The sequence below is a fragment of the Ischnura elegans genome, chromosome X (assembly GCF_921293095.1).
Source record: "Ischnura elegans chromosome X, ioIscEleg1.1, whole genome shotgun sequence".
NCBI classification, from domain to species: domain Eukaryota; kingdom Metazoa; phylum Arthropoda; class Insecta; order Odonata; family Coenagrionidae; genus Ischnura; species Ischnura elegans.
The window spans coordinates 92,373,514-92,397,987 of NC_060259.1; the positions used below are offsets into that span (position 1 = coordinate 92,373,514).

General features: G+C 38.5%; 1 protein-coding gene across 1 annotated transcript in view; it reads right to left on the reverse strand.

The window, feature by feature from the left end:
- LOC124170585 (prolyl 4-hydroxylase subunit alpha-1) overlaps window positions 1-19,570 on the reverse strand; it is an 89,641-nt gene extending 70,071 nt beyond the window's left edge. The window contains exon 1 of the mRNA XM_046549384.1: window positions 19,395-19,570. The gene's annotated coding sequence lies outside the window, so the exon portion shown is untranslated. The remainder of the gene's footprint in view (window positions 1-19,394) is intronic.
- Window positions 19,571-24,474: the final 4,904 nt, after the last annotated feature.

Sequence of the window (24,474 nt, forward strand, 5' to 3'; positions counted from 1 at the left end):
AATTTTACGTGATGTATCCATGCGAGGGTTACAATGCCAACAATTTGCTTTTTAAGGCATCACTCAGAATAGCTGCGTTGAAAGGGATTCTGACTTAAGTTGCACTGCCTTCACAGCCAGAATAGATATTATGGGGAGCATGGCTATATATTGCAATATATTCTGCAGTTAAAATTATTGAAATACGAGAGGTATGTGACAGGAATAATGTGCGTCCCCGATACATCGCACAGTGGTCCGAAATCGGAAAATACCGGACAAAATTCCAAAATAGCGTTTTTTGAGGTAGAGACTTGAAATTTGACGTATATGCTCACAAATGATTGGTGATCATGAAACAATAAGTCGTTTTTCATAGATCTCATCCGTTGCTAAGATACAGAGGACCAAACACGACCAAATTTCCAAAAACACGCCCGATCTCATTTTTCTTCGAAAAACTTAGAAGTTAAGCTGCTCGTAGAGTTTTTGAAGGATTTTAATACAGTAAAAAACATTATATTCCAGTAATATGATACTTTATCTACATTTTACATTATTTTTACTACTAGTCTACGAGTCGATGATGCTTGAATATATCAAGCAGGTGTGTAAAGGGTAGAAGATATGGTGGTGTCAATTGTAGCCTAGTCCTGGGTTCATAAGTTGGTAAAAAGTTCGAAAATTCCACCACGTCAAGTAAAAGTAATTCGATATATTTTATGAAAACGCATATTCGAAATAAATCGATTGTTAACCCATTATTTTCATTGTATTCTATTGGGAAGTAAGTGGAATACTAATACGTACACACACTCCAAATATCATTGGTCAAACTGAAATAGTTATGAAGATATGTCATTTTGAATATTTGCTAAAATAATGGAATCGAACTTATGAGTAAAGTTACATTTGTATATAGAAATACGCAAATAATTTCATATTTTCCTTATGCTATCCACTTGTATTCAATCTATCCATCCACTATCTATATCCTTCACAACTATGCTCATTGATGCTAAATTCTACGTGGTATAGCAATTCGATACATTTTAAGGAAACGCAGATTCGATATTAATCGAATGTGAGACTACATACAATACGTATTCCCCCTTTCCATTATGAGGAATACCATTATGTTGACATTTACCAAATTTCATTCATCTGCCTAAAATATCTATCAAGTTATGTCAATATTCGTATTTGTTACAATAAACGAAGCAAAATTCGATTTTACTGACATCTGTGCAGAAAAATGCTCATAGCTTTCGATTAGAATTTGATTCTAATGTCATCCGCTATCTATAACCTTCTCAACTTCACCCGTGGATGCTAAATTTTAGATGGTATAACAATTCGATATACATCAAGGAAACGCTGATTCGATATATATCGAATGTGAGACCAAATGGAAAAAACATTTCCCCTGTGCATTATGTGGAATACCAATATGTGCCCATTTACCGAATTTCATTCATCTACCACAAATATTTCTCAAGTTATGTCAATATTCGTTTTTGTTATAATAATCGAATTGAACTTTCGACTATACTATCTGTACGGTAAAAAACCTCATAGCTTTCGATAACAGTTTCATACTATGGTCATCCACTATCTATTTCCTTCTCAACTCTGCCCTTGGATGCTAAATTCTACGTGGTGTTCGTATTCGATATATTTTTAGGAAACGCAGATTCGATAAATATCGAATTTTAGACTACATAGAAAACCTATTTTCCATGTGCATTATGTGAAATACCAATATGTACCTATTAACAAAATTCCATTCATCTACCTCAAATACTTATCAAGTTATGTCAATTTACTTATTTGGAATAATAATCTAATCAAACTTTCGATTACACTCACACCTGTCCAGTGAAATGCGCATTCCTATTGATTCAAATTTTATTCTCTGGTCATCCACTTCATATTTCCTACTCAACTTTCCCCGTGGTTGTTGAATCATTTACCAAAGTTCGTTGGTGTAACGAAAATACTTATCAGGTTATGCCAATATACTTATTTGGTATAATAATCGAATCGAACTTTCGATTAAACTGACACCAGTACAATGAAATGCGCAATGCTATTGATTCAAACTTCATTTCATGGTTATCCACTACATATTTCCTACTCAACTTTCCCCGTGGATGTTGAATCCTATGTGGTATAGCAATTCCATATATTTTACGAAAACGCAGATTCGATATATATCGAATGTAAGACTACATACAGTACGTATTCCCACTGTACATCATGAGGAATACCAAGATGTACTCATTTACCAAATTTCGTTGGTGTAACGAAAATACTTATCAAGTTATGACGCATCAGTATAAAGTTCAGACAGATGTCTCGTAGACGTAGACTACAGAGAAAATCTGAACAGTGGAGAGTGACCTTTTAAGTACACCACGTGATTTGGGGAAGTCCACAGCTCAAGAATTAAAGAAGTCATGCAGACAAACCCTGGTTACATATTTTGGTTAGGTTAGATACATTTGATGGAGGAAAGTACATGGCTCTAATACTAAAGACGATTCCATAAGAAGTCATTTTTGCTAAGATGTATTACCAAAAATTTTTTATTTTTCTTAAATACAAAGGAAAGCTGCGCGAGTCGTGAAAAACTCCTACAGGCGTACAGACAGCATTACCCAGATATTAAGCGAATTAGGCCGGGAGCCGCTACAGACTCGGAGGCTGCGAGCTGGGCTAAGATTTCTTGTTCAATTGAGAAAATATATCATTAAAAGCGACACTGAGAACATCGTATTGGAGCCCCACTTTATTTCCAGGTCCAACAGAAGCGAGAAATTAAGAGAGATATTTAGCCGAACGGATAGATATGCGAATTCCTTTTTCCCCCGAACCATAAGGACTTAAATAAATGCTAGTCGTAATTTTGTTAGAGCATTTGCTTTTTCTACGTAGACGGCTAGTGTTCCAATAACCCCTGCCACACGTCTTTTTGGGTGACTTGCAGGACTGTACGTAGATGTAGAAAAGGTAAATAAATTTTTACGAAGCTAGAAATCCATTCAGGGCTATTTTAAACGAAAAAAAAAACAAATTTAAACAGCATTGAAAGGCCAATTATATCGCGGTTCATGCTCACATTGCCGATGCGAAGGTCTTACATTGCAAGAATCGCCGTCACAGATTTTTTATTTTCACATCTACAACAGTTATTTTAATTTGTTAAATCTTTGCATTGTAGCCCGTTATTTCTGACTGGCGTAAAATATCTCTCAAATATAAATTTATATTTCTTCTAAATGAACAGTTTCATGAAGTTGAAGTTAAAGCGCCAGGCTCTTCAATTTCACCATGGGCCTCGTCCCATTCTTGCACGCCGCATTCGCACTACCCGGTACAACATAACTTTCAGTCACTAGGGCATGTTAATAAAATTAATACTTGTAAGGGAAATCCCTCAAGTGTCTACGCCAGATATCGTTCAAATCTTGATGTGTGATCGGAAATGGGTACACATGAGATGTATCATTTGTTTCAGCCGCCAACGCTCAATAGTTTTCGAGATATTAGCGATGGAAAGTACCAGGAAAACGCCTCGATGGACGCAACCCACAACACACGCCCTCTGGACGGGACGCGTCCGTGCTCTTCATCCTAGCTACGGAGTATAAGGGGCTATTGTATTGTAGTGCATGGTAATAAAATAAATACTTGAATAAAGAAGAAGCAAATCCCATTGTGGAAGCCAAGGATGCAGGGTTAAACCCTGATATCGACTAATATCTAGCATTTATATCATTCTATTTTGGTAAATTACCATCCACAATTCAATCGCTGGAGAAAAGCGAACTACCCTTTGTGACAGCTGTAGAAAAAACTCGAAAGGTGTGAAGTGATCTAAGCAATATACGAACTGATGCGCGAGAAGAGTTGATTCAAAAAATTCAATAAACGTATGCAAACGACCCTGGTTGGGAAAATGTAAAGAAAATTGCAGGCATTTCATCAGGGACTTCGATTGTTCCAGGAGCAAAGATGACAGCAGAAGAACTTGCATCGTCTAAGAATTGCCCAATCGCCTAGTATGAGGTTGAGAGGTCATTTTCGTACTATATAAATACCCTGAATGACTCTCGGCATCAGTTTACAGAGGAAAATTTAGAAAAATATACTGCTGTAAATTGTACTGTGACTTGAAAATAAGTAAACCTTTTGCATTTCATGTTTACTCAATTTATAAGCTAATCTTACTTGGAGTTTTATCCTCTCTCCTCTCCATCAGTTTTACCGAAAAGCAATCATATATTTAACCCCACGCTTTAAATTTCAGATGCTTCTTTGCGGCAATAAACCGCATTACGTCTGACATAAAGTCGGCCTTAGGCGGTAGCAGGGTTAAGTCTTCGCCTCCTAATATTGAGATTACGGGTTCGAGTCCCACATGGATGGGTATTTCACTACTCAAGGCGTAGATGCATGCCAAGTTCTGCTTGTCAGGTCCCTAGAACACCTGATTTTAGGCTAGTCCTCTTGCAATTCTACAACCGAAGGAAAAGTCCATTTAGCAAAAATATTTTAAGCACCTATTTTGAAATTTTTGTGACTATTTAGGGTGCCTATTTCATCATTTTTAGTGCATAAATGTCCACAACGTAGTCATATGAAATAAGAATCCCGCAACGACTCAATGCTAGCAGTGATATGTATCCCTAAGCGGCAACGCGCAGCTTCCCCCTGTGCAAGCGAAAATGCCATCTCAATGCCACTCTCCTCACGCCCCCACCCATCAAACAGACACTCGGAAAACTTTCCCTATCGTGATATGCCAGCACCCTCTCGGAACGCTCACTGCCGCCTGTGTTGTCACCGGCACGACACGCTCATGCGAGCGAGCGCACGCCACGTGAATGGGCGAGAGGGGAGAGAGGCACTGCGATTCGGGGAAACGCTGCATACATTGCACCTGGCGACACATCAAAAGTCAAATGGAAAGGGTGTCCAATAAGGAATGGGATGCCGTCTCAACGGAACCTATTCCAAAGCCACACAGCGAATGGGGGGAAGAATAATCACTCTTCAAGTCACACGTGGCTCTCCATTGAAAACAGCACCCTCCCCAATTTGGACTTCCCCTCTACGCTGCCAGTGTTTGGGACCCTCATCAAATAGGCTCAAAAACAGAGTTACAACGCGTGCAAAGATGAGCTGCCAGGTACGTGAGAAGTCGTTACGACAGTGTTGTAAGTGTAACTGACCTCTCCGATGAACTCGGATGGGAATCTAAGTCAGACCGCAGATTGAAAAATAGACTACACCTTCTAGATAAATTCAAGAGCAATGTCTTTTCTAACGAAGTAAGCCAAATCTTACGAACGCCAACATACTACGGAAGATCAGATAATATAAATAAAATAAGAGAGATAGACTGTAGAACAGAGAGATTCAGAATGTCATTTTTCCACGATCAATAAGAGATCATAACGGCATTGTTGCAACTCACTAATAACTCACAATATTTTAGTCTCCGGAGAGAACAACATTACAGTAGACACGACTTTTCAAAAAATCATTAGATAAAGTACCCCACGGAAAGTTAATTATGAAACTGAAATCTTACGGCCTAGATGAAGATGTAATTTACTGAATAAGAGAACTTTTGATCGACCGCGTGCTATAAAGTGGTATAAGATGGTGCTGTCTCCAACGAGGTTAGAGTCGCTTCTGATGTCCTTCTGGGTAGTGTCATAGGCCCACCCCTATTTCTTCTTCATATAAACGACATTGGAGAAGTAGTACACAGTAAGCTACGACTATTTCCAGACGACAGTAGTTCACAGAGAAATCCGTTCCAGTAAAGATATGGATGAACTAACGAACGACCTTGCTGCTATTAAACCGTGGTGCAATGCATGGCAGTTAGAATAAAATTTGAAAAAAATTTGTAGTAATGAATTTCTGGAAAAAGAATAACTCCCCATGACATAGATATATCTTTCGGGGCACCCATTAAGAGACAGTTGAATCCGTGAAATATCTAGGAGTAAGACTCAATAATGATTTATCGTGGAATAAACTTATTCGGGAAATAACTAGTCAAGCTAATCGTAAAATGGGTTTTGTTAAAAGAATATTAGATAAATATGACGACAAAGTGAGAGAAATTAGCTACTTCTCCCTCCTTAGACCCCATTTAGAATATGCTACCAGTGTTTGGGAACCACATTAAAAAGGATTAATAACAGAGTTAGAACGCGTGCGACGACAGTTTCCCGGTACGTGAAAGGTCGTTACGATAGTCTTGTTAGTGTAACTGACCTCTTAGATAAACTCGGTGGGAATCTCTGTCTGTCAGATTGAAAAATAGACTATTAGTTACCATCGTAGGTCTTAGTACCTAACGCTGCCAACTTACGATGCTATGAAGGCGGCCCAAGGGTTATCGCACCGCCGAATACCGCCAACTTTAAACAAATCTCTCATGAAATACACAGAAATTCACCTCATTAACTAACATTTTGTGGTATATTACGCCGTTACAACTGGAACATTGATGGGATATTATAATTCCGTTTCTTCCAGTATTTGTTTGCTGTCTCTAACCTTGGCCAAAACGCAATCAACTGTAGATTAGGAAAATAAAAATACTAATATTTTCTTCGCACACACCGTAGGTCTATATTTCAAATGGTCTTTGATGGATAATCTTTAAAACATTCTAATTCTTCAGCAGTTGGATACCAATGATCATCAAGATTTCCGCCATCTTGGTTGACTGTTGATATGATCGGCCCAATTCTGCGGTCAATTCGCCAGGTAATTTTCTTCCCTAATTAGCCTGATTGGAGAGGGTGGAACTAATTAACTGTCAAAGTTAGGGGTCAATCCCGTTGGTGGAATTGGCAATTAATCAGCATTACATAGTTAAGAATATTATCAAATGATCGCATTATTTAAAACGACTTAAAAGAAAAATATGCCATTAAATTCGAATGCCACCAATCCAGTTTGATTCTATCCAGTACCATTCCTCATTGTATATTTAGAAAGAAATTTTCAAGTTCATTCGTCATATTATCAGCGAAGAAGGTGAAGTATCCTAACGACGCGAACTCATGTTTGGGCAGCGATCGTTACCGAGTTCAGTATAGGGAAATGACATACTTTTTATAGACAGTATGCTGATATACTGCAGTATATTCTTCCTACCGCAATATATTTCCGCTAAAAAAAACTTAACAAAATATATTCATAATCATTTCATTTTCTAACTTCTTCAATTGCTCACAAATATACTGAAGTAAGAGTCTGAGTATCGAATAGGAATGCAACCTCGAGCGCTCCTTCATGCACACATTTTACTCTGACGTCCTACCGACGCGAACTCATGTTTGGGCAGCGATCGTTACCGAGTTCAGTATAGGGAAATAACATACTTTTTATAGACAGTATGCTGATATACTGCAGTATATTCTTACTACCGCAATATACTTCCGCTAAAAATTCAGTTTATACACTAGAAAATGACTCCCAATAGTCTTCCGAGTTTCGCGGGCTAAAAAATACCACCCCCACTAATCTTGCGCCGTGACGTCCAAATTCAGTAGGAGTCATAGATCCAAGCCCAATAATGTCGCTGATGCGGGTTTGGAAGAGCCACGCTGCCTTTAAAGGAGAAAATTGCTGAAAAAGGGAAAAACTAAAAGTGGTACATTGTTCCACTGTGCAAAAACACCCCAGAAAATATTTCGCCACCCTTTCCAAGGAGGAAATGAGAAGAAAAGCCTGGATGCATGCCGTCCGTCGGGATGAGCGTTACGGAAAAATAAGAGTATAATAAACGGAATGATAAATCCATGTGCTACGTGTGCGAAGATAACTTTAATATAAATAATATTTCCATATTTCATCGACTGAATAACTTGAACCTGAGACTTTTCTATAATTCGGCCGCCGAGGAATAAAAACTTTCAGATACTTTTTTCTCGATGGGTACGATGGATTCGGGATATTTATGGCGCTATTCAGTTTCAATTGAGAGAGGACATGGAAAATTCCATAATGCTTAGAATCAAGGGAGGAAATATGAAAGTGAAGATTAGTTCACCAACAATTCGACTGCTAGCCAGGAAGACCAGCGTTTTCTCCTTTAATTCCTTTCCTCCCATGCTCTTTCCTCAGTTAAAACAAAAGAGGAATTGGTTTTGGATGATCAAAGAATTCTATTCGGGCTTCCAGCCGGGTGGTGTCTCTCTCTCCATTTCTCACGATTCGGAACTCGAGTCGTGTTCCATCCCCAGCTCTGAGGACGGAACACGACTCGAGCTCGGAAACGTGAGAAATGGGGAGAGAGACCACCCGGCTGGAAGCCCGAATAGAATTCTTTGACTACATTCGCCGGGAAAGCATCAGATCTTACTTCACGGTTTTGAATGATATTTTCACCACGGATTCAAGTTATACTGAGAGTGCAGGTGAACGTTATCACACTAGGAATTCCGATGCGGAATTTTTGAGTGACAACGATCGCAATGACGATGACCACTGTGACGATGAGCTTAAAAAGAGCTCGTATTGAGAGTAGGTACCAGGCTTCGCGCGAGGAAAGATACCTAAATTTACTACGGACTCTGTCCATAAAATATTCATACTGTAAGGTTACTTTAGGAAAGCCTTGATTACAACGGTAAATTATTGACACCTGAAGACGCTGTGTTTATTATACTGATCAAAATGCGATTTTCTGATTCTTTATGCAGATTATGCGGCCTCCATCATGGCCGCGATTCCGCGTACTGAATAATGACGTCACCTTTCCACCACCCAATCACTGGGCGTTTTCGATTCTCACTTGTGTTTTGAAAATTTTCTCGAACTTCGATGAATTAAATATCGAAAACCACGTCAAAAAAATAATTTTAAAAAATGTCACCGTGATACGCCAAAATATATTTTTATATAGTTTGGGGCTCATCTTTACATCTGAAATACATGCAAATTCCCTATTGTTGACTCCGGTTGTGTTACGACTCTTACTTTAGCTCCCTAAGGGGTTACTTTTGATGTCGTCACCACCTCTCATTCCCGGCAAGGAGACAGGAAAATTAACTGGTTGGGAAATACGCTTCGATTGCCATCCCTGAACACGGCTGGCCTTCCGCTGAGGATCGTGATGAAGCGGAACAATGCCTCGCTCACCCATGCTTCCCATCCACGCCACGCCTTCGCCCACGACACGACCAGCTCATCGTGCTCCACCAGTGGCCACACGACACACATGCTCATCCAACTCATATTACCCAACTTGCCACACTATTCCCGCAATTTTCGAGGCTCTTCCGACAAAAGCCAAATATTCATATTCACAATGGACATGTAAAAATATCTAAGGGCATTACCGAGATGGCGTGGATCCGTAAACGACATATGAGGCAAAATTAACCACAAAATAACTATTTAACTCCACCCGAGTTTCAATACTGCCAACTACAACAGCGTCTGGGTACTGACAGCCTTTCTTTGTACCCTCTCGTTATGGTAGTACAGAAACAAAGGCAGTACTTAACCCCTTCCAATTCGAATAATTTTCCGAATATCGTGCTCCTATTCTCTTTCTATTTTTTCTGTGGTTCTCTTTTAAATGGTAGGTAATGAAATTATATTTTTCAATTTGTAATAAACGTAGAACCGTGAAATAAAATGTGATTATTAATCATGGATCAATCACAGCTATCGCTACTCGAATAAAATCATTTTAATCCTTCCAATCCATCATGTTTCATGAAATATGAATTATTTATGAATACTATGTAAGTTTTAACATTTTTAAGCTTTCAAAATAATTATATTGTTCATCTAAATAGTGCTAAAATTATGAAATCCGATGACGACATACACTCGTCATTGTGCGGTTTGGCGTCGAAAGTTCATGGCGAGCTAGACTCATCATTACAGCGCAAGGGGTTTAAATTACTACTGTGGACATCAGCACAGCATTATTTCAAAATAAAAATGTGATTGATATCGGTTAAATATTAATCATTAAAAATAAAGGAACATCGTGATCCCAATAATGAATTCTAGCAGATATACAAGGAAGCACGAGTTGGAGGAAAATAATGACCACTTGACTTGTACAAAAAATACTATTTTTAGACCTTTTGCCATTATCCCACACAATGTATGGCTTTCTAAACTCAATAAAACTCCCTAACTTTCCAGTTTCTTCCGGAGTATCCACACTGAAGGGGCGATGCAAAATTTAACGGAAATTACATTTGTATCACCGTGAATTTCTACGACTTCGGAATTTAATATTTTTCAACGCGCAAAAAGGAACTATATTAAAATAGGAACATAAAATTCGTTCCAGGAAAAACTACAGATGGCAAATAGGCATCTACCCACACCACCATTGTCCTGTGCACATGATGAAGCCTAATCTTCCTTTCTAACATAAAATGATGTCACAATTGAAAACTGTACCAATTGCCTTCAAAATATTGACGACAATTTGACATAAATAGTAGCTTCGAGTCCTGAAGTCGCGTTACGTTGGAAATTTCTTGAGGCCGCTTTAAAAGGGAATATTTTCCTCACCAAAAGCCCGCGTTGTCCGTAAAAGGCGCTGAAGCTTAAAGCAAGATTACAAACTTACGACACATGACCAGCTGATATTGGCAATTCCGTCGCGAAATGAAAATGAAATTTCCCAGAAGTAATGACTGAGCAAGGATTTTTGCTGAAAGTGTGCACAAGAGAGTAAATGCGCTGAGAGGGGTATTTGTAACGCAATGGGGAATGCCGTAAGGATAAAGGTTGTGATGTCATCAACTTATCCCAGCATGAAGTTAAAGCCATTCATTTTTCACTGAAAGTAGCTCAAGGATTAGGTTATTTATCAAAAAATAGAAGTCTCTTTCAATTTCCCAACTATCACTATCAATAACAGAATAAAATATGTGAATGAGCTCATTGTGTGCAGGTATATAAAGGGGTTTTCAAATGCACCGAAACGCAGCCACAAAAAGACTGCTTGTCCACCAGAACAATTTTTGGATAGTGCAACAGATATGACAAGCACCATGGAAACTGAGGTTGGACACAATTTTCGGTTTAACGCCAATAACCTTAAAAATACAACGAAACCCTGAACCTAAACAGGGAGGAGACTTGGAGGGAGGGAAGCGCGTCTGAGACGTTGTGAGCAAGTTGAAAGGAGAGAGGGGGCCCCCACACACTCACGGCCACGTCAAGTCGGGTGAACATGAGCATTCACACCTTCATAATCGAGAGCGTCATGTTCCAAATAAAAGAAATAAACTATTTACGATTGTATTAACTCTACCTCACTCGTTCAGTGATTCGACCAGAAGGTTGGTACCATAGGCGCCGACTCCATGGGGCCTGAGGGGGCTCGAGCCCCCTCAATAATTCGTTTGGGGGGGCGGAGCCCCCCCAATAATTCAAGAAATTAATTAAGTTATATTATGCTTTGTAAAATCACAAAAATATGTTGGTATTTTTTATTTTCCTTGTTTGGCGATAGTAACCTTTTAAAATACATTCAGTGATGATATAAAACAAATAATTATTACGGTATTAAACAGGTTAACTGAAAAAAGTGGTGTGAATCGTGATAGTGTTTCAGGGCTGCGACACACTTTGAATTTTTCCCGGTGTGTGTTTCCTTCGGGTACAAACTGGAGGGCCAAGAGGGATGTAAGCTGCCTCCCGGTTGATTTTAATGGAAGAATGACTTATTTTTGCTCCAATAATGATCACAAATTGACCAAATACGACATAAACCCTACTGAAACCGGCCAGATAATAATGGGAGGTTTGTGGCGTTTTGGACCCTTTGTGTTACCGTAGTTACTCACACATAAGATGGCTTTGAAAAAAGAGCAATATAGAATTTTAGAGAAAAAAAGAAATTGGACCTTCTTGCTCCTACTAAGTATTATGGGTGACGTTTTGAGGGAGAGTGGGGGTCAGGATTGTCTTACATGGACTTACGTAACGAGGGACTGGAACCATATTACGTAAGATCTTGTCCGTATTGTAACATTGTATTGTTCTTCAATAAAACTTAGTTGTGGAGGCTAAGCATTCGCTCGCTACTTTCGTACATTTTGTAATCTCACCCCTACCATAATACTACTCATCTGTCGCCTGACTGCCTGGCTACATTACCTTCATGGCCAACCAAAACAGAAAGTATGCGGGAGACATTGGTTGATGGATTGGTCAATCCACCTCACTACATACATTGTTGTGGAAGGTGCAACAAAGATGCTAGCCAGAAATGGTCGATTTGCGCCTATGGGTATCAGATGACATCGCTGCCACACCGGGCTCATCTACACGTTCGCTTCCGAAGCATACGCAGCTTGGAGTCGTCTGCCGCGAATCCTTCTCTCGCGTTCATATAACAACCCCGATTTAAAAAGCGACAAGAATCCTCATCCTACTTGTAAGTAAATACGGTATAGAATTGAATTTTAGAGACTTTTTAGAATTATAATGACTTTTAATGATCAAGATCAGCTGAAATAATGGCCAATAATGGTAATAATGACCAATTTGCAGCCCTGCGGGCCAACGCTGCGGTCGCGGCGACTGCAAAAGGACTGAATCAGAAAGCAGAAGCACCTGAAACCCTGCGCGCCTCCGCATCGCGGCGCCTTGACACTTCAAGACATTACGACGCCGCGGCAATATGGAGTTCACCCTGCTGGAGCAGTCATTCAGTGTGGATATTTCCTTTCAGGGCAGACGTGTTTAGCATTTCGACTTTAGTATTTAGGAGACTCTTTTATGTGGCTATATATTATTTGTTTACTTTAGTCTCTTAGTGCATTGTGAATTAAGTTTGCAATGGATAAATTTGTTACCAAAAAGGCGCGCTTGGAAGTTGATGGTACTGCAAGTCAACCTCCGACAATTATTGTGTCGTCAATTGCTTCATCGTCTTCAGGCGAGAAGTGCTCACAGCCGAAACCTGTACAATCCGGCAAGGGAAGATCATTTCAGAAGTCTTGGTTAACCAAATATGCATGGTTAGAATATGAAGCATCTACCGAAAAAGTTTATTGCAAAACCTGCAAAGAGGCAGATGCTAAAAATCTATTGCAATTTTCTTCAAAAAAAGAAGATGCATTTCTTTCCCTAGGCTTTTCTAACTGGAAAAAGGCTTTGGAAAAATTCCGTCTTCATGAAAATACGTTTACGCATAAAGAAGGTGTTCTGAGACTAAATTCTATCCCTAACCGAAGTGTGGTCTCCCAACTGAATGAACAGTTAGATAGTGATATGACGAAAGGCCGTTTAGCTCTTGAGACAATTTTTACTACCGTGCAATTTCTATGCCGGCAAGGACTAGCAATTAGAGGGCACGAAGATGTAAACTCAAATTTTTTTTCAATTGTTGGAACTCCGAAAGAATGACGTACCTGAGTTAAAAGATTGGTTAGGGCGTTCGGGGTACAAGTGGACATCCCACGATATTCAAAACGAGATCATTAATCTACTAGGAAAGACTGTGTTGAGAAAGGTATTGGCTTCAATCAAGAAGACTGAGAATTATTCTATTATAGTTGACGAAACAAGTGATTCTTCGATTCACGAAAAAGTGTCATTTTGTATTCGTACTGTCGATGATTCCTTAATCATCAACGAAGACTTTATTGGCTTATACGAGATCCCCAACACTGAATCACAGACTCTATTTATTATAATAAAAGACGTTCTGGCTCATCTTGATTTGTCAATGGATAACTTGAGAGGACAGTGCTATGATGGTGCCTCGAATATGAGAGGTAGGCTCAAAGGACTACAAAAGTTAGTTTTGGATGTACAACCAAAAGCACGTTATGTGCACTGCACTGCTCACAGTTTAAACTTGGCAGTTGTAGACAGTCTCCGCGATCTTACGTGTATGAGGGATATTATGGCTTTTGCCAAGGACTTAATAAACACCGTAAGGGAATCCACCAAAAGGATGGGACTTTTCAGAAGCATACGCTGTGACAGCGCCAACGATCAACCTGGTCTACGACCTCTTTGCCCCACTCGATGGACAATGCGAGCTTCCAGTATTTTGAGAATAGTGAAAAACTTTGAAGAACTTCTAGAGTTTTTTAAAACATTTAGTGCAGAGGACAAAACAGAGGCTGGTTACAAATGTGCAGGCTACCTTGAGTCAATGCTACAATTTAAGACTCATTTATTTTTACGTCTTTATTGCCATGTAATGAACCCTGTGGAGGATGTCAATGAAAAAATTCAATGCCCTCATCTAAGTGTTGCTGATCTCGGAAAAATATATGAGGGCTTGATTTATATATTGAATGGAAGGCGTGATAGTTATGAACACTTTTGGGAATTGTGTTTAAAAGAGAAACCTTCAAAAGTTAATGATCCTTCACTTCCTCGTAATCGACTTATGACAAAGAAATATGAAAACGACAAAGCCAGCTCACCGCACACTTTCAAAACTCCAAAGGATTACTACAAAGTTATCTACATTGAAGTTTGTGAAACGGTGCAATCTTGCATTAATGAGCGGTTTTCATCCACTGGACTCACGCAGGTTATTGCAGTTGAGCAAGAGTGTTTGCTTTTAGTGAACAGAGGGGAAACAATTTTTTGTAAACTCAACTGAGTTTTTCAAAAATGACCTCGACATTGAGAGATTGCGCCTACACTTGCATATGTTAGCCGACATCGCTAATAAAAAACAGCTGGTCTTAAAAAACATGCGTGATGTAAGAAAGTACATTACACAAGAGCCTGCAGTTGGAGAAATGTTATGCGAAGTAGTGAAGTGCATTAAGTTTCTCCAAGTAGTTCCAATAACGACAGCGACAGCAGAACGGTCATTTAGCTCCCTTAGACGACTGAAATCATATCTTCGATCAACAATGGGACAGAAGCGATTGAACAACTTGGCTGTTCTCCATGCCCACCGTGATGTTTTGGATGAATTGGATATCCGACCAGTCATCAACGACTTCATATACAGTAATCCGGTCAGACGGTCGACATTTGCACCTTTCTAAATACACTCTTGCACTAATAATGGCATTTATAGAAACATTAAAAATCTTTATAAAACAGATATATACATACAGAATGTTACATTTTCAGTTTCAAAATGTTAGTGCTAGGTCAGTACTGTATTTTTCTGTTATGATTATATCTATGTTTCGTACTATAGCACTGTATTATTTATTTTCAAGTACTTCAGTATTTTTAGAGTGTAAGACCCAATTAAAACCCGCTATTCACATACTTGTTGACTGAAAGTATTAGGCGTACTTTATAAACGTTGCTAACTGTTTTAAAGGATTAACGTTGAGATATTGTTTTAATTTAATGAACCGCGGAGTCTTCTTCAAAGTAAACTTAAATTACCTATATAACCTATTAATTAAAGTGCTATTGCTGAGCAACAGCAATATTTTATGTTTTATTCTTTGTATGATAGTTTAGGATTTATTTAAATATAATTTTAGCTTGTTCAGAGCTATATATTCACTGCTCTGTAATAGTCTATGAGCGTAATTATAACTGTAAATGAAATTAGCTTTTTACCAAAATACCGTGCTGTTGATGTTTTGTTTCTTTTTTCAAAGCCAAAAAATGTGTCAGGCTTGTAGAGTTTCCCGAAGTTTCGAGTTATAGAGAGTCGAGTTTTCGGGGTTCTAATGTTGATCATATGACCCCTATAAAAGGCTTTAAAAAAACTTTAAAACTCACTATTTTTCATCTAAAATTTAGAAAATTTCCCGAGGCAAGACCCGCGGTATGGGCCCCCCCAAAATTTTTTAAAAGTCGGCGCCCCTGGTTGGTACGGACAGGTGCTGCTAGAGCTCACCCCAGACTAAGCGACCGGCGCACACATTTCACACGTTCCGGGAACGGGCGCCGATTCCTTATCCTGCACCACCTCACACTTGCGAGATTCTTGTCGGAGAATTGTTCACCGGGGACTTGAAGCCACGAATCTCGGATAGTAGCCTAGCGCTCTCCTCACTAGGCCACCACGCCGCAAAGCTCACTCTATCCAACGCTTTCAAATAATGAATAAGAAAAAAATTTTGCGGGACTCACGGGTTGACGACCCCTGAAGAGGTGGCCGTTAACATGAAGGTCGTTTTGTTATTTGAGCGTATATTGTACGGGGGCGCAATATCAGAAAGATAGACATTGCCCTCACTGCCAACCCCGACTTCCCTCACCGCTACCAAGGGACACACTTCACGCGCAAGACACGAAATCCGGGCCGCTCACTATCCAAACCAAATTCCGGGTTCAATCAAAGGGCGTGCTCTTACTTCAAAGAACAATTGGATAAAAATTTCAGAACACAATTAGATATTCTCGATATAGTTACATGTTAAAAAAATCTTCAAATGCCAACAAAAAACTCATCGGTGAATTGTAAAATTTTTCCTCTTTCACCAGAAGGTATAAAAAATAATACATGGGAGAAATATCCATCCATGCGTGTTAATTTTCACAAAAACGCTCCAACCACCTTCGGAGCCTCGTACATGGAACCTCGGCGTTGGTGATTGTCGCAAGCAGTGGGTATCGTCCGGATGACGTGGAGCTTCACACGCAGCCTCCAAATGTTGGCCGTCGACGAATTCCCGCACGCCCAAAGCCCACCAAAGAACGAAGCATTATCACTAGACGCAAGGTATATCGGCATACTTTCACAGTATCGGCATTCTTAACTGAAAGCCCTCATTGATTGAGAGAAGCTATTACTCCAAAGAACGCATCAATATCGCTCAACCCGTCCCATTTTGTATTTCATCGTGAAGTATTGCTTTTTTCACACTTTCGCTATTTTAGTATTTTCAGGAATTAACGAGTGGACGCTGGCCAACATTTACCCATATTTAAACACAATAAGTTCACCTAATAGAAACTGCCGAGGTGAAATCGTCATATTTAAGAGAGAGAAAAATTTTGACAAAGGTCTCCTCTATACACGATGAAAATTTCAAGAAGATGACGTAAATTTTAAACACGGAAACTTGACAAGAAAGGACATGTGGCGGATCGAGAATCAAGTATCATATCGGGGCAAATACATGCAATGTGACGGGGCAAGGGTGTGTGCACTGAGTATTTATGGGCGTGTGCTTGGAGGGAAGAAGGCAGCGGAATCTTTGAATCCGCTATAGCGTAGGGCAACTCCAGCAACTATTTCCTCGGGCGCTCTCGTAGGGGAACGTGCGCGTCCACATAAATCCTGCAAATAATCTCAACCCTAAACTCAAATCTCAGCGAAGTCGCGTCAGCTAGGAGCTACAACAACAAAAAATCGCAGAGACAGTTTTAACAGTATCACGCATCACCCTTTAATCACCGCACCACGTATAACCCTTTAAGAGTATGCATCACTATTCTCAATTGATCGCATTTTAACTTTTTTCGCATCGAATTTCTCATACAAAGAAAACTATATCATATTAAAATTTTCAAGGAAAGCAGAGTTGACCTTTTTCGACATTAGCGGGTATCTTAAATTCAACCTGAACCAAATGAATTTATGGATCTTATGCAAGGAAAGCATGTGCAAGGTGCACGGAGAAAAATCAGGGGGTGCAGGAATAACAGAGGGTGGAAGAAAAACAGGAGGGAATTTTTGTCAAGAGAGTTAAAATGAACGTTGCAATGGCTTTCAATTACGATTATCTTAAAGAGCGGACGGCCCCGAAATCTCCAGTAAAACCACCGCCCACTTCAAAACCCTGGCTATGCAATTACTCCGGAGCACACGCTCAAGAGGACTCAAACCCTCAACCCATGCATAAAAATAGGCCTCCAAAACTGCCGCCAATAATGCTAGCCTACAAACCCATCCCAAGCAAACTTTAAACCAAATGAACTTTCAGTATATCAATGATGCAAGTTGTATTCTCCCAGGATTCCCACCGAGACAGAATAAGAGCTGATCCAAATACGCCAAAGACTGATTTATGTCATTGTCATCAGGTATTATTATTATGACTGGTACAATAGCTGGGGCAAATTTTGAAGTCCAAAATGTGCATCAAAAAAGGAAAATTTTTACTTCACACATTCACATGGTGTGATCCACTCCAGTAAATTTCGACCTGGTCAAAGAAACACACAACAAGCTGGATTACATGGTACATGATTATAATTAGCCATCAAATTCTTAGATTTTGTCTTCCTTGTCACCCTATTTCATTGATAGAAACTAAACAAGATTTTATGACCATTAGCATTAGGTAAAAAGCACTAGTCATGTCCCTAAAAGTAGGAAGGTTTTCGGAGTAAAAGGATAAGTGGATCCAAGAAATGTCAACTAATGCAAACCACTAAATAACCAGAGATGGACGCGGTGTAAAATGAGCTCTAAGCTATTTTTACGGTCATAATTCCAATAATCGTTTACAAATTAGTAGGTAACCGTTCAATTTTACGGGACGAATTGATGATGAGGATGACCAGCTAAGCATCGAGATCTAAGGAGGGGGCGAGAGGGATGGCAACTGGTTGGGACTCAATTATTAAAACGTAATGTCCTCTCTTTGAATCTATTGAATCTAATACTTCAGAAGTATCATTCATTAAAGTCAATCCTATTAAAGAACCAGTATAATCTTAAAACATGCTATGAAGTAGAATTATAACGTTTTTCAAAAGAAAGGTTACTGGAGCTTCCCTGTGAGGCAGCTAATTTCCTCGAAGCTTTTAATTATCGGTTTCAAAGGACCTCCCCTGCACTTCCATGTCATTCCACTAGGTTGGCACTGAGTATCCTCAACAAGTTGCCGACCAAGCCAAAGAGTGTTTGGATTCACAGCCATGAGACTACACTGCTAATTGTAAGAGATGTACCACAGCATTGAAAGTAAATAATACATTATTAAAACGGCATTTAGGGTATTTATCCTCATATAGAGCTTCTCGGTAAAATAACACAATCACATTCTGTCAGTAACACAAAATAAGACTTCTAAGAGATCACAGCATCAATCCTACACATTGACAAGGGTTAACAACCACTTTTGTAACTTTAAATATGTATAAAATTCCTTTGAGTATTCATACAACGAGGAATATAAATAAAACATTCAAAAGTAGAAGGATATATGTACGCATGTTAAAACCATCGAAGCCGCGGAATTGGCAACGAATACATCGGTGACAACAAAATACGAAAATTATTGTGAGACACATCACGAAAATCGAAAACACAGTAGTAAAACAAAAATTTGAAAAATATGATAATCAGGGTGAATTATTTGTTTAAAAAAATGCATTAAGCATGCGAAGAGTAATAAAAAAGGTTGTAAACCCATGAAAAATGATGCTGATGTTTCTCTGTGGAGAACCGACAAAACCCTAACAGGTATACAAAGCTTTAAAAAAAAGCGAATACTTACTGAAAAGCAGGCGCTATATCATGACACCGTTTCCGCAATCAAATATAGTGAAAATGATAAGGTGTCTCCAGAATTTTAAAGAGGATACTTGTCCAACCACTATCACTAAACGGAACGAGCCGCTTAAGCCGACATGAGTAGAAGACGTGCCTCGGATCAACAAGATGCAGAGACATCTGGATTGACTTATAATAACTACGAAGCTGCGAGGGACGATATCACGATATGTTGAGGATGTTAGGGATACAGCCTAGGTGACAATCTGCAGCAGCGAGTGACACCTATGAGAGAAATGGGCGAAATGCTAAGACGATGTATATGAAAAATGGCGCGTAATTTAAAACTAAATTTCGTTGTAACAATAATGAAACATGAATTGCCCCATATTTCAAATAACTAATTTATTAAATACTCATTTCCACCAAGCACAAGGCAATTGTACTATCTAGGATTTTATAAATTTTATGGCTATTATTATGAGCTGCCTCTAACGAGGGTGAAGAGTATCATCCGATTTTTTTTTAGTTTTTCCAGCCGAATGTTTTTCAAGCTAGTACAAAAAAAATATTTTTGGATTAAATCTGAGTAATTAAGAGAATGTTTTCTATATGGAGAAGTGAAGGGACTCCGTTGGTTGCATTTGCAATGCTGCAATTATTACTCTGACACAATTTCCCTATGTAAAAATAAACTCCCAAATAAAAATGTAGACAAATATACAGTTAGATCTTTCCCCACATCTCCCCAAATTCAGCATTAGCTAAAGTAATCTACAAGCAAAAAATTATGAATGTGCATTTCACATATTCTGCATTGTGCATGTCTTCCTTTTAATCAACAAACTTTTTTTAATAACGTATTATTTATACCAATGTGCATTATTGTCATAGCCAACATCATTAGTCACCAATCCTAACATTGATTTGACTCAGCTCTCCATTCCTCTCTCCCATCCGCCAGACTTTTCATAGTGACATTACTTTTCTTTTTCATCCTTTATAACCTGTCCTATGTAACTCATTCAGGGCTATCCCCTGCCCTTTTTCCCTTCCACATGTCCTTCTACTTCTGCCTTCATCAGGCTATCATGCCTCAAAATGTGACCAACTAAGTTGTCCCATCTTCTGCTGTAGGTTCTTTGAAGACTTCTCTTTTCTCCCACTCTTCTCAGCACTTCCTCACTACTTACTCTGTCGATTCATTTTATCTTCATCATTCTTCAGTAACTCCACGTTTCAAATACTTAAACTCTTGACTTCTCTGCTGCTGTCAACGCCAAAGCCTAGATCCTATGGCCAAGCTACTCCTCAAATTACTTCTCCAGTACCCTTGCCTTTCCTAAATCCGAAATGGTCCTCATCCAGGACTTCTTCCGACATTCGTTCTATTCTCCTGTAGATGATTATTGTCAGTATCTTCGATGCATAAGAAATCAGGCTGATGGTCCAAATATCATGTGCAATGTCCTTCTTCTGCTTATCTTCGTTCAAAATGGTTTATGTTCCAATGAATGTAAGATAACTGATGATTTGTATTTGGATAATGACTTTGAATGGCATGTAGTTGACCTCCTTATTGAAACATTTTTTATGCATGCAGACAATACCAATCATCTGTTAAAGCAGGCAGGAAATGTGGTTTTTACCAGCTCAGGAAGCTGTCACAATATGGAGAGTTGGTGTTATAATAATACGGTTCTGATATATAAGAGTATATTATTCTATATGCTGTTTCATACGCCACAAAAGAAAATTGACTGAAGTCCATACATTAAGTTTACAGAGTCTAGGACGTACAACAGGTACTTAATTCCTCGGTTTGCACTTAAATGAATGCCTCAGTTGGGATAGTCACATAGAGTATCTGGCCTCTGGATGTTATTTAATTAGAAAGATGATAAAACTAACTGATACCTATTCAGCCATTAGTCTATATTATGAACATATTTATAGCAGATTGAAATGTGGCATGGGGAAATCCCCGAAATCTGAGAGAATTTTTAAACTTCATAAGTGGATGATAAGAATCATTTGCAAGGCTAGACAAAAAAAAAGATTGGTAGAGACCTATTAAAAAAAAACTTAAGATTGTGTCTGTTATCTAGTATCATTTAAATATCAATATTACAAGTAAAAAATTTTAAAGGTAAATTTAACTGGAAGAAAAATAAAACTGTAAATAAGCCTCTAAAAGCAAAAATCGCTTAACTCTTTACGCAAAATCAGTACTAAATTGAAACGAAAGTATTCATCAAATTTATAATTTTCTTAACCCATCAACGCTCACGGGTGCCATATGGCACCCAGTGCAGTGCAGTGCCAAGCCAATACTCCTGCAATGCATATATGTAGTATTTTAATTTAAGCGTACATTTCGGTGCATGTACTTGGTAGAAGGTTTCCTCTATTATTCGGTCAGTTTGGATTGTGTACATCGTGTTGAGCCCATATGTATCATATTTTATAAAAAATGAATGATGTGTGATTTAAAAAAACTTTGGCCGCTGACGGGTTAAAACGTTGGCTTCATTCACCTTTTCCATGCTAAAATGTCACAACTTTCCTTGCCCCCCCTAGTTATGATCCTGGATATGCCCTTGACTTCTGCAATATCTTCGTAAATGCCTTCAAAATCTTCATCCTCGTAGTCTCTTATAGGCATGTAAACCTGTACCACCAGGGTATCTACCAGTTTAGTCTCTAACTTTCCCATAGCTATCCTTTCATTGTACTGAAGGAAACTTTCCATACACATTACCTAACCCCATTACTACTCATACACAATAAATAATATTCATGCTATAAAGAAATAGAAATTAATATAAAAATGAAGAAGGCAACAACTGCTGGAATTAAGCTGTACCAATTGCTAGAGTTGAGGGATAGGAAAAATAAATAAATTCAATTAAAATTCACTATTTATTGACAAAAATAATAATAGCATCCATGTCACATTCATATCCAACTGAACTGAATGTCTCTCTTGCATTTTGAATTTCATTCTAGATTGAAGCACATTCAGTGTATACCAATACATTTAGTGTCACATAAAAAAGCAGTAATATAACATTAATCAAATATAGTGTGGCCAAAAACATAACTATTGCCCCAGAAAACCAACCCTGAAAATGATGACAATAGCATCAAAGAACACATACTGAAAGCTACATAAGATGCGCCAATGCCAATTTCAATCACAGAACTGCTTTTTAACGACAACACATTTTATATTAAGTTGACAGAAAAAATGACAATAAATTGCAAATATAAAATTTCTATACAGCAGTATGATTCATTTTTCTACACAGTAGAGGTGTACATCAAGAATTTATTTTTCAAGAATGAACAGTTTGCCCAAATGGAAATTTAACTGGAAACAAAATTTTTGACAGTGCACATGAAAGAAATTCATACAAGAATAATGAATTTAGTCCATATTGCAGGGAAATGTAAAATGCAGAGTTCAATAGTTTGAATAAATTGCAATAGTTGCAATACTCTTGAGCAAATTTAACATAGCAAAATGGAATAAAACATACAAACAGGAATTGAGATAGTATTGCTTTAGAAAACACATGAAAAGTATCTCATTTAAATTAAAAGAGTTTTAAGCTGAGGCTTACTTGGACAATATTGGTTTGGCAGTATAAATTATGCGTTTAGGAATTACATATCACTGCTTGGGAATTAAACTCCTGGATAGAACAGGGTAGCACCAATGCTTAATGCTTCAATGCACCTTCAAAGGAAAGAGGAGGGGAATGATGCAGATTTGCAAATACAGTAAGTACATCTTATGCAGCTAGCATGGGATTAAACTTGGCAATCCTGAAAAAGGGAAAACTTATGACAGAATTCAACTATTGCCCTCCACGATACTCATGCAATGTCCTTCCAACTTTTTGATCAAACATCCGATACACACATACAGGTCACGGAAGAGTGTTACATTGAGGACATGATTCAAATATTTATTGTTTTATTCATCTTAAATATATAACCAAATGAAATTCCATACACTGTACATGAAAAATGCAGCAACCTATTATATACACATGGCACTTAGAATGCTAAGTATTATTATCACTACACTTGTGCAGCCTTTGCCGAAATTTTGACTGCATCACTTAAATTGCATGAATCTCACAATTGTAAAAAAAATATTATTTTTAGGCTTCAACAGTATTACACAAAATGAACATACTTTTTGTGAAATAGGCTTTCATAGGAAATTTACACCATGCATAGCATTGATATCTTTCACCATTCAGGTTGGCAACTGTGAATGTAAGAATGTAAAACTATACACATCACCATGTATTTTGATTAAAGCTCTAAGGAAAGGAAATGAAGGTTTCTGAATGATAAGTCTGCAAGTATTGAATCCATAAGGGTCAGAAATCATGACAAAGGTTGACATCCACTGATGAGGCAAGCACATCTTTATCACAAATTGTACCATAACCGTACAAGGTTTCTCTCGTATTTACAAGTGAAAATATAATACCAATACTATCATTTAACAAAGTAGGACAATGAAATGTTTTTTGAAAAAGGGCCCTTGAAACTTGGTCACAGCTCTCTTTCACAACACATTCATGTGCCTAAACAAATCGCTCATGCAAGCAAAGATAAATACATGAGTAAAAGGCATGGCTGACAGATAACAATCAAATCCCCCACAACTGCTTCCCCTTCCCTCCGTTTCAACAAAGGTGGTTTTGCAGCGCCTCACATCGAACCCACCCAAGGAGATTTAAGAACCATATTGAACTATGACACCACTGCCTTCACCCACTGTAATAAAGCCCATTCCTATCTGCACTATCAACTCCATCACCTCCAAAATCCTTCCATGAAAACAGAAATACCACATTTGTTACTGAAATTAATCCCTGGAAACATATTCAGGCTGTCTTCGAACACCGTCAGCACAAACAATCCCTTGCATTCTCCTTCGGCTCCTAAGCAACCTACTACCCATGCCTGTATTCTACAACAAATACGCACTGCATTCTACAATGGGTTAATCTCACACTCACCTCCACCTGACTCTCGCATCCAAGCACTGAATAGATTCA